Here is a 12,736-nt window from a genome sequence, read left to right as displayed (position 1 = left end):
GGTGCTGGGGGATTGAACCGCGGTCCCCGATGCCTTGCCAAGCTTGTTCTAAGTAGGTGCTTTAGACCACTGATCCATCTCTCCAGCCCCGAATGATTTGTTCTAATGGTGTTTGTAAATAGTATATCATGTCTGCATCTTGTACAGCAATTAAGCACTAGGAAGACAGTATGCAATGTGTTAATTATTGAAACTGTCATACCAATTTGATTTGAAACTGTCTCATTGCTATTTATCAATAAAATTATGGAAAATAAAACGAAAATACATGTTGTACCAGATAAATGTGCACAACTTTTATTATTTAAAATAAATATTGAACTTAAAAACTTTAAAGAAGAACCATCTCTTCCTGTTTTACAGTATCTGTTTTATGTTTTCCTTCTTATATATGAACTCACGTATAGGAACATCACATTGAGTCCCTAGTACGAAAAATTTAAAGGAGTGCAGAGGAACCCTTCTATTCAGTTTTTAGTATTTAAATTCTAGTCCTTTCTTACCTTTCCCACATTCCTGTTTCACTTTCCATTTGAACACATTTTTCCCAATATCTATCTTTCACTTTAGAACTTATTTACCCTTTGAGTTTTCAAAAAAAATAACCAATGTGATTTGTAAACATGTGCATTTTATTTACTTAAATAAAATTATGAAATTGATGTGTAAATTTCTCAAAATGTAAAAACTAGTAGTTTTATTTGACCCAGCTATTTCCCTTCTAGGAATCTTTTGAATGAGTTGAAGGTACCATACCATAGAAATATGTCCACAGCAATCTTTATAGTAGCACTGTATGCATCCTCTAATTTTTAGAAATATCCCATATGCCCATCAACAGATGAATGAATAAAGAAAATGTAGTTTTAATAATAAAAGATAAACCAATGCATATCAGTTATAACCGACCATCTAAATGGCCTCAATGTGATTATTAAAAGTAACAGACTTGCAGAGTTGATCAAAAAAACTATCCAACAATACACCGTAAAGAAGAAACACATTAAACTCCAAAAGAAATTCAAAGACTAAACAGCAAAGGGTGGAAAACCATCTTCAATGCAACAGTAACTAAGAAAATAGCAGCAGTAGCTATTCTATTTGCAAACAATATGAATCTCAAGCCAAGTATGATCAAAATGGATAAAGGAGGTGACTGCATATTAGGGGAAAACTTCAAGACAGGTAGATCACAACCATAAATACACATGATTCAAATAAAGGAGCACCCAACTATACAAGACAAATATTAATACATACAAAAATAAAATGAGGAATAACACAATTGTAATGGGGAAACTTAATATCTCACTTTTACAAATAGATCAACCAAACAAAAATAATGAGTGAAAAAGTAATAGCACTGAAGTAAACATATGAACAAATGGAATTAGTAGATGTTTAGAGCATTTCACACAACATCAGAATAAACATTCTTCTCATTTGAACATGGGATGATTTCTAAAATAAAAAAAAAACCATAATGACCCATAGAACATGCTTAAAACAGTTAAAATTATCTGACAGTAGTGCAACGAATTCAGTACTAATGTCAAAACAACTAAAGAAACACTATAAAAACATAGAAATTAAAGAATGTCCTGTTGAACAATGAATGGGTCACAAATGTAATTTAAAAATATTAATCAATCTACTTTCAATGAAAAGGCAGATACAACACACTGGAACCTATGAAACATAATGAAATCAGTGCTAAGCAGGAAATTTATAGTGATAAACTCTCACATCATGAAAACAAAATGAGCATACATCCATAAAATAAAAATCCTAACACTGCAGTTCAAGCTTCTGGAAAAACAAGAGCAAGGGACAAAATTATAAAGAAGAGTATAATGTAATGCAATTAATATTAAGAAAAAAGTGCAACTGATTAATACATCTAAGAGTTCCTTCTTTGAAAAAACAAATGATATTAATAATGCCTATCCAACTTTGTAAAAAATAAAAAAGAAAGCACTAAGAGTAATAAACTGAGAAGTGGAAAGTGTGAAATGGCTACAGATTCTGTGAAAATTCAGATCACCAATACAAAGAAGATTCTTACTCTTAGAGGATATAAGCTACAGAAGAAGTGGAAAAATAACAGGTTACTTCTGCATTACCAAAGCTGAATCAAGGGAATAAAAAATTTTGAATATCTCAATATTACTCAGTGAATTTGAAAATTAATTACAAATTACTAATAAAACCTCATATACAAATGGACTCATTGGTGACTTTTACAAGAAATTTAGAGAAGATCTAATGCTAATACTCTACAAAACCATTAATGAAATTGAGATTCAATACTCCCGAACTCATTCCTGAAGGCAAATATTATGATATTAAATAAAACAGAGATGGGCTCCAGAAAGCAGGACAGAAGGACTCATTCACAAATTGGGCCTGGGCGGACACTGAAAAAGGATCTACAAACTGCAGTACAGGGTTTCAGGGTAAATCCTGAGGTGATTTGACTGACCTTGTCAGATACAAAAGTTACATTGCTTGTTGTATAGGTCTTGTTTACCTTGGTCTTAACCATCCAGCACAAAAGTATAAAAATGAAGTATAGAAAGTAAAGCCATATTAATATGCTGAGCTGTAAAAGGTGCAAGTCAACAACTTCTGACATTGCCAGTCCTATGGATGACCCACTACTATTGTGGACTACTGGACTATATTAGGTTATTTTGCTAAATTTACACATCTACAATATTTAAATTGCAATGAAATACCTATCTTTGACAAAACTAAACAAAAAAGTGGATACAAAATAGGATAGATATACATCTAATTTCTCTTAATTCAATGAGATGATTTTGAATTTTGAATATCTCAATATTAGTCAATGAATTTGAAAATTAATTAAATTTTCAATTATAATTACTAATAGTGTTTGGACGTTATATCATGTCTGCTTTCTGTACTAAGAATAACCACTATGAAGACAACAATATGCAATGTATTAATTAACGAAACTGCCCTACTAATCGGTTTTGAAACTGTCTCATTGCTGTTTGTTTCTCAATAAAACTAATAAAAAAATAAAGTTTAACATATCAATACTTCATGGAAAATACCTGTCCCATGCTATGCCTAAGATGTTTGATATTCAGACAGATACAGAGGTTAAGCTCACCTGCCTCTGTTATAGGGTAAAAATATCACTAAGCTTCTCTTCTGGAAGGTTAACAACTTAAGTTTGTAGATCAAAAATTAGAGAAAAAGAAGGGCTGCAAGGACAGCCAACATTTTGGCCCTAGCCTTTCAATGTCAGTGAGGACTCATGTCATAAGAGAACCTGTACTGTAATGCCCTGGAATTCCCAGGCTGGCAGGGCATGTGATACCAGGGATCGAACCTGTGTCCTTTTGCTTGACACACAGGTGCTAAGACTGCTAATCTATCTCCCCAGCCTTTTACTTTATTTTAAAAAAAGTATGATAATAATTGATAAGACATTACAAACAGTACACAATTAGAAGTACAAGATGAAAGGTATTCAACCATGATTTTTGTACTTCATATTGCTGTCTTCAATGTAGTTGCTCAGATTACAGATATTAGCATATAGAGTTAGTCAAAGTGAAAATTTTAAACACTAACTGCTACTTTCAAAAAACTGGTGGAAATTAGTACTACAATCATCTCAGATATCTGCATGATTTTGATCCTTCCTTTTTTCCTATCCTTTCTCCTTTCCTCCTTTCCCTCATTTGCATGGGTATCATATTTTCTTCCTTGTATAAGAACCTGAAAGAATAAATAAAATCTGAAAGTCATAATACATATAGTAAAATGGGATGAAATTGAACATAAGTATATGATACTTTTATACAATGCAGTATTTCTCAGCTTTAAAGAAGGATAAACTTGAGGCTTTTATGTGTAAAAGGATGCAACTAGAGGTGATACTCCTAAGTGAAACAATCAGGCTTACATGTGTAAATACCACATTCTCTTCCTAACATGAAAAGAAATAAAAGTAAATGAGATAAAAAACCTACAGTAGACATTGAGAAAAGGGTAGAAAATTTTCCAAAGGAAAGAGAAAATGGCATGGGTGAAAGGAGAAAAGAAAGAAGAGAAAACAATATAAATAAATAGATAAATTCAAAGAATAGTTATACTACTAATTTCTAATAGTTCATTGAAAAGGAAGGACTGTGCTTATATTGTTTGATCATTGTAATGCCTGTATCTTGCAGTCTGTGGAAATAATTTCAAGAAAGCAATGTACAATATATTATTCACCATTACACTTCTACTATCTTTTTTTGAAATTTGTATCATTGTTTTTATTGTTTTTGTTTTTAATATAAATAATTTTTAAAAGGAATTTTTTTCTGGATGTTGGTACCTTCAAATTTTATTCCTTTTGTCTGGACCATCATTCTTAAGGGTCATCATTTGTGTTACTACAACTCTTTCAAAACTCTTTAAGTAATATTTTATGTTATGGAAACTTTGTGAAGTCCATCCCACAAGAAATCATATACTGGGTGAAGGAGTCATACGTAGAAAGTATTGACACCACTGTTACCAGTGCATTATGAAGAAGCTGAATGGGCAAGAAATGATCACTTCCGGGCCTACTGAGACAGCAATTGAGACTGGGTGTGGCTTGCGTGCTTGTAATCCCATCTCTTGGGAGGCTGTAAACAGGCAGATCGCTATGAGTCTGTTCTAGTAGTAACACCCTGAACACCCTGTAGACCCTTCCCTAAAAATACACACACACACACACACACACACACACACACACACACACACACACAAAGTGATCACTTTAAATGAGTTTTACTGTTAGAAATGAGAGGTAGGGGTCAATATTTCTATGGAAAATGTAGCTGCAAGGAATTAGGGCCAGAATTTGGTGTTTTTAGATTTATGACAGTGTCCTATAAGAAGGTAAAATGACTGGATTAGAATTAATGTGGATTTTCCTAAACATACAAAATAAGACATCCCCTGAAAATAAGCCTTATGGAAATTTTAGGAGCAAAAATTAATGTTACACTTGGTCATATTTTGTGGAAAATATGGTATATATGCCTTCTATCTATGGCCTAGTTAGAAGGCCTTTGTTGGATGGACAGGTGCTGGAAGAGCTGGTTTTCCACATGCTGAAGGCTAAAACTAGACCCATGCCTATCACCATGCATAATGATAAAGTCAAAATGGATCAAAGATATGTGTTAAAACAGAAACACTAGAGCTGATGAGATATCTCTGTGAACTAATTGCTTGCTATGGCAAGCTCAGGGACCCAGTTTGATCCCCAGCACCATATGGGTGCTGAGCCAGCCACAGATGCCTGGCATGGTGTCTCGTGCCAGTAATCCAAGCACTGGGGAGGCTGAAAACAGGAGAATCAGTATGAGTCTGCGCTGAGTATTGAAACCCTGTACAAAAATACACAAAAATAAATAAATACCTAAATAAATAAATCAGAAACACTAAATGTTTTGAAGGAAAATGTAGGTAGAAATCTTAAAGATATAGAGGTAGGTAGAGAGTTCATGAACAAAAACCAAACTGTACAGGAAATACTTCAAAATATCAACAGCTGTGATCTCAGCTTTTTGAAAAGTTTCTGTATTTCAAAGCAAATCTCCAACAGATCAAAAACAAAACCAACAACCTGGGAAAAATATAATGGATTTTGTATTCACAGTTTAATTGCTTCATACAGATATTCCTTACACAATTACCTAAATGCATAACAATTGTTTGGACTTACCACTTAGGCACAATTTAGATTTAAAACCCATCCTTGTTTTTGTAGAGTTCTCTACATCTTTATTTTATTACAGGGTCTACAGGGTCTCTCTATACAGATAGGACTCAGAGTGGTCCTCCTGTTTTCAGCCTTCCAAGGGTTGGGATTACAGGTGTATGCCACCATTCCCAGTCTCAATCACCCTCTCAACTTGCCTGGGGGGTGGAGCCAGAAGGACATGCTGATGATCAAACCCTGGTCGCTGTGTCTGCCTAAGCAGGCACTTTAATCCTCTTAGCTATCAGGCAAGACTGTACATATTGTTCATAGAGCTTCAATATCATTTTTGGTACTACACATCTTGTTTATACAGTATGTATTATAAATTTTTGTGGGTACTGTAAAATACTGTAGTTTATGTTCTGCTAACATTGCAATATTGCATGTAAGAGTTATAAAAATAAAAGCAATGCTATCAAGTTAGAGTTTCTCTTGAAATTTTCTTCTGAATATTTGCAATGTGCATACAATATTTGATTCCTCATTTAACTACCAATTCATTTAACAATCAAATCACAAGTATATGGTTTTTTTAAGGAAGAATGTCTGTTTACAAGAAGTCAGTGGTTTTAAAAATTATATCAATTCTGATTCACTCTTGAGTGGTGACACCAAGAATTTAACACCAGCCAAAACACATTGGTAGCCTTCCTCTTTGGAACAACATCCACAGATTTCTCGCTCAACCCTAGTTTATAGGTATTTTCTTTGTTCCATGCAACCTTGCTCTAACTTGGGGACCATTGGGGTTGGGAATGTAAATACAGGACTGAAAACATCACATAAAATGTGTATTCATAGAATCTTATGTTCCCAATACTCAGATGAGCATACATATGCAGTTCACACTTTTCTAATACATGTGAATATATTTGTTCATTGGACAAGATCTGTAGTTCTTTAAAATACATTGCCTGGAGAGCTCAGGGTTCTGAGTTCAACCTCCAGTACCACAAAAGAATAAAAATAAAAATAAAATAAATTTATCTTGTATCCAAACACGTTAAGGAACATTTTACATTAGTATATGCTCAGCAGTCAACCATTATCACATATATCTATTTAACTCTTATTGAGGGATTACTTCAATTTTTTGTCTGAAACCAAATTCAACATTAAATTTAAAGATGCATAGTATACATTGCAGATTTGAGTGATTTATACTTTAATAAAATATGAATAATAATACATTAAAATTTTATAAAATAAATCCATGATGATCTTAAAACAAAAGAAGAATGTTATATGTTCTAAAAGATGCATAAAATAACTTACCATGCAGCTCTGAAAGAGCAAGAGATAGCTCTAAGGTGGAAGACACCAAGGAACAATCCTTGGATAGAAAATTTGTAACTAATAGTGGCCTTCTTGCTTATCAGCAATCCCAAGGTAAGGTATCACATCTTACTTCTTCCATTCCAATGCAGTCAGAAGTTAGATAAAGAGAATTGCTGACTTCACTACAGATTTAGTTCAATGGTCTTAAATATGTCATCTAATTTCTTCTTAAACTCATTCTGTTCCTTTTAGAAATGGGGGATACTATTTCTAAATTATAGACATTTCAGAGAATTTAGAAGAATGACTGCAAAGTGTTTTAAACTCTTGGACATTTGTTTCAAAATGGGAATTTTCTTTCTGCCCATTTTCGATGGTGCCTTGCAAGAGTGTGCTGTCTCGTGGTTTCATTTCTCCAATTAAAGGATGAAAATTCTGAGACTTTTAGACATTGAGCCAAAAGTATAGAATGGATGCCTCCTGTCATGCTCTAACCCATCTGAACCTGGATTTATCATTTTATCTCATCATTCTCTGGTTGATTATTGTCAATTCTTAAAGAACGTATTTGGACCTTTGAGTTTCATGATTTCTGACTCTTGAACCAAACACGACCCCTTTGAGGTTGGAAATCCATTTAATCTTGGCAAAGTCACAACATCTTGTTTCAAAGAAAAGGGGAGTTAGAAAATTCTAGCTCACAAAATCTTAGGGAGTTTTATAACTAAAGCTTATAAGACATTTTTGGAGTGGAGTTCACTCTTACAACAGAGCCCTTGGATGATTTAAGTGTAAATGAATCAGAAGGGTCCAGATCAGATTTCGCTTGAAATACACAAAGTTTAGAAATGGAAGAAATAGAGGCTTAGCCAAGAGTACTCTGTTTGGGCAAAGCCCCCAGGGTGGCTGAAATCACAGTATTTGCAGAAATTTCTCATGGAGACACAAAAGTGGATCTCAGAGAACTGTGCCATTATGCAGCAGGGGATTTTAGGCACCTTTCTTAATTCCTCTGCCTATGCTCAGGCCACCCAAGGGCCATAGAACCTTCTGTGTAGTGGTTGGTCAATGTCCAAAAATGCTTCTATAAATCTATAAATGAGCATCATAAAGGAAAAAGAGAAGTTGCACTTCCAGCTTAGAGCTTCCCAGCGTATAAACGGAGACAAACAAGATATACAGGATACTTCACTAAAAGAACAGACTCCTGTGCCATGGAAGAGGTCCAGCACAGGCTAATAGCAGCACAGAAAAGTAAACAGCTTAGGGAAATGTTAAGAGCACTGGATCAGAGTCAAAGAACTCTTAGGTGTAGATATTTTAACTTCCACTCTTCACACTTTTACAATCTAATTTTTGCTAAATCAATGTTTAACTTTTGTGGATTGTGAATCCTTCACAAATCCAACGTTTTTAATATGAAATTATCTTAAGTTATGAATATTACCACTTTATCTACATTTCTTCAAGCACTTTATACTTTCTGTCCCTGACTACAAACCTTTATTTTTCAGTTCATGTTCCACATAAGAGTCAAAGTGGTGTAACACAAATGTGAACATGCTATTTCACTGCTTAAGATTTATCTATAGCTCTCCATTTCATATTGAATAAAATCTAAACACTTTTTATATGGTAATAGAAGTTTATATGGTCTGAACTCTTCCCTAAATTTCTATTTCGTACATCCCATCTCTAATTTTCAAAATTAAACATCTTAAAATTTCCCTAAAATGAATATCTATCTATCTATCTATCTATCTATCTATCTATCTATCTATCATCTATTTATTTGTCTTTTGTCTAAGAAATACATCATCAAGCTTAGATCTACACTGGGACAGAATATTAAAAGTCTTATTTTTAAAATAGCTGACAGTAACAAGAATTTAAATACTATGTGATAGATACCATTCAAAATTTCACACATCAACTCATTTACTCTAACATTATTCCTATAAGATAGATTCTATTCTTATTTTGTAGAAGAGAAAACTGAGCTGGACACATAATAGAGATTTACTTTCAAGATCAAAAATACTGTAGGAATTAGCCAATGTAAAATATAATGTAGATCAGCACTAAAACTGTAGCTTTATTGAATGATCCAGTGAATTATGTATCTAATTTTCCTTACATGATTTTTCATACTTAATGCCTTCACATGTCCTGCCCCATATGCCTGAAGTACATACCTCATTTTGAATAATTTCATGTCCTATTTAATCGGATGATTATTATTTATCACAATTAAGTTTGTATCTTGAAATGACTATGGAGGATTTTGACTGTTCTGAGTGTAAAGAAATGATCAGTTTTTGTATACACTAATTTTAAAACAGTGCTATGTATGCTAATTACTTTGGTTTAGTGATTACACATTGTTTACAAGTATTGCCATACCTTACTGGAACTTCTGAATATAAACCATTATTATAACTTCAAGTTAAATTATATATAAATCAATGTAATATATTAAATATAATATCAAATATATATATATATATATATATATATATTGCTATTTAGTTTGTTTTATTTTTCCAGATGAAATTCAAGAGTGATTTGCTCAGTGGGTACTTTTCTTACTTATCATCTTCATTCTTTCTGATTTTATATGGTTTTATCCATAATTTTCATTAATTACATATTGCTATTTATTAGAAGCAATTGTTTTCTTGCCTATGTCTCATAGACTAGCAAGCCTATGAGATTTCTGAGTAAAAACTAGGCCTTTTCTATTTTTGGATGCCAACCACTTAGCCCAGCAGTAATATAGAGTGGGATATGATTAGATGTTTTTCATTATTCAGCCACTTGACCTTTTCATGGGAGAGCACTTTGTTATATGAAAATGGATCTGTGCTTAGTATAAATATATAGCATTGCTGGACCCCATTCTCTATATAGCAGTGATTTTACAATTCATTATGTCATTATCCTTTCCTCACAATATCTGCAGATAACTTTTATAAAATGATGACAACCAACCCTAGAGAACCTGCAGATGTGCACAGTGCCAAGGCTGGTGCCCTTCGATAAAACCCATCTGTGAGCAGGCAGTCAGTGGAAGAGCCCTCCAGCATCACAGAGAAGTCACCTTGCAGTATCAGCTGGACTGGACTAAAGGATATCCAGACAGCTGGTAAAGCATTATTTGGGGATAAAGCACTTTTGAGAATGTGTCCAGAGAGAAGTGGCAATGAGTCTGCGGACTAAGGAGGGAAAGTGTTCTTGATCAATTTTATCAATATCAAAGAATTGCTGGAAAATGCAAAAAAAATGGTGACAACTTGCTTGAGAATAATGGAGATAAGCTCTTAAGAAGCAATGACTTATAAGTTATATTTAATGCTCTCAGAGTTAAGGAAAGATATTGTAATTGTGCTATTAGACTTGTGACTCAAAGCAAGTTACTTAAACTCTGGATCTTCAGTTTATCCATTTATGATGGAAAGCTAGTAAGATTTTTGTATTTAATTTTTATGTATTTAAAACAGGTTCTACAGGGTCTCACTACACAAATCAGACTCATAGATATCCTTTGGTTTTCAGCCTCCCAAGTGCTGGGGTTACAGGTACGTGTCACCATGCCCAGTCTGAGAACTAATGATAGTGACACAAAGTGTTCCAAATGTTAAAGTGTTATAAGTTTTTAAATTGGGAATCATGTGGCAAGCCATATGCATATGTCTCAGTTACTTTTTTTTCATTGCTGCGACAAATACCTGATACCCATAATGAAGGAAATAAAGGCACACTTACCTCACAATTAGTGGAGGCTTCAATTCATATTCAGCTGGCCCCAAGTTAGAGTGGCATTTGGCAGAGACCAGCCTTGTTCATTGTGGGAGCAAAGAACAAGAGAGCCAAGGGAGTGGCAGCAGCTCAGGCAGCAAGCAGCTCGCTTCTCTCCCCTCCTTACATTGTGATGAAAATTACCTGCCCCTGGGGAAGTGTAGCATCCACATCCACAATAATCAATCACAAACTCCAGAGGCTTCATGAGACTTTTGGGGGAAACAAGTCACAAGCCATAAAAGCATAATAGCATAGGAGTCTGTCATAATCATCCTTTTTACTTTCAGGTTTCTTTTTGGTGGCTATGAAGTTGGTGTTAATTTTTCTATCAGTAGCACCTTAGGGTAAATGAAATGAAAATGTGTTTCATAAATTTGTTGTAAATATTAAGAGTTTCATGTATAAAACTCAAGCTCAACAAGTAGGTGATATAGTGAGTAGAATAGAAAGTAAAATATGACTTAACTGAAATACATTCTCATTTGTGTTCATTTAAAATTTCCTGTGCATTCCAGTCTCTGATGATACATCTCTGAGATTGAAAAAAATGTATGACTTGCGTGGTCCTCCAAAAGTGGTATAAAGTCATTTTATAGTATACTAGAGAGAAATCTTGAATTTGCTAATAAACTCATTCATGTATTCAGACATATGAGTTCTTCCTATGTGTTACCCACTACTTTAAGAACAGGGGAATAATAAAATGAAGATAAAAGACTATAATCTTTGTATTCATAGAAATGATAATTTGAAAAGGAGTAGAAAATCACAAAACAGAGGTAGAGATTCCTGGGATGAAAATGGTCAAAAGGAGTCTCTTTAAGTAGGAGACTTGTGCAAGATGGTATGAACGTTTGAAGGGAGAACATGATAAGCAGAGCTAACTGTGAGTATTAAAGCTATAAAAGAAAATTATTTTTGATGTATATGAAAAACAATATGGTGCAAGTGTGGCTGAAGCAAAGTGAATGTCAGCAAGAGGGTTACGAAGACAGTATGGCAGGGTTTATGTGGAGCCTTGATAATTAGATAGCATCATAATGTTTTATATAATCCTTTTGTTTTACCAGGCACCCACACTGTTTCAGTTTAGCCCACAGGCCAGCCTAGGTTTGCGGCTTTCCTTCCAATGATAATTCCAATTTTCAAGACCTTTTTGTATTTGCTTTATTTACCATGTATTGAAAAGCTCTTATGTATCTCTGTTGGTGTTGTCTGAGGGAAACAGTATGTTTCCTCAAGGTCAAGACATCTAGAACATTTAGTTGGAGGTAAGGGACTCTGGGCTCCAAAGATAAAGCCTCCCCAGCCTGGAACACTTTGATCAAGAGGTATATTTTCAGTGCCAACATGCCGGGCAGGATGTTGTGATGGAGCAAACATTCAAGCCTGGTGGGAACAGAAGCTGTTTGTCTTATTGCTGTCATTCAAAGTTCTGACAAATTCCTTCTACTAGTCCTATGGAGCTCTTCAGGTGTTATCGATGGGATTTCTATTTCTAATGCAGAAAATGAGACTGTGTAGGTTTCTTCTTTCCTTTATTGGGGATGGAAATACTTGGGCTTGGTTACGTAGATGACAGGAGAGTGAAAAGACTTTTTTATTTTTCAAAGTTTTATTGATAAACAGCAATGAGACAGTTTCAAATCAAATCTGAAGTACAGTTTCAACAAATAATACACTGCATATTAGTGGTTAATTGCTGTACAAGATGCGGACTTGTGATCCTATTTACAAACACTATTAGAAAAAATCATTCTATTCATTAAGAGAATGCAGCTATATATCTATCCCAACCTCTTTGAATACACAGATGCAAAATAGACATTCATCGGTATACCCCATTTTTCTAAGTTCCGTTATTGAATATTA

The sequence above is a fragment of the Octodon degus genome, unplaced genomic scaffold (genome assembly GCF_000260255.1).
Source record: "Octodon degus isolate 3935 unplaced genomic scaffold, OctDeg1.0 scaffold00201, whole genome shotgun sequence".
Classification (NCBI taxonomy): domain Eukaryota; kingdom Metazoa; phylum Chordata; class Mammalia; order Rodentia; family Octodontidae; genus Octodon; species Octodon degus.
This window is presented reverse-complemented; position numbering follows the sequence as displayed.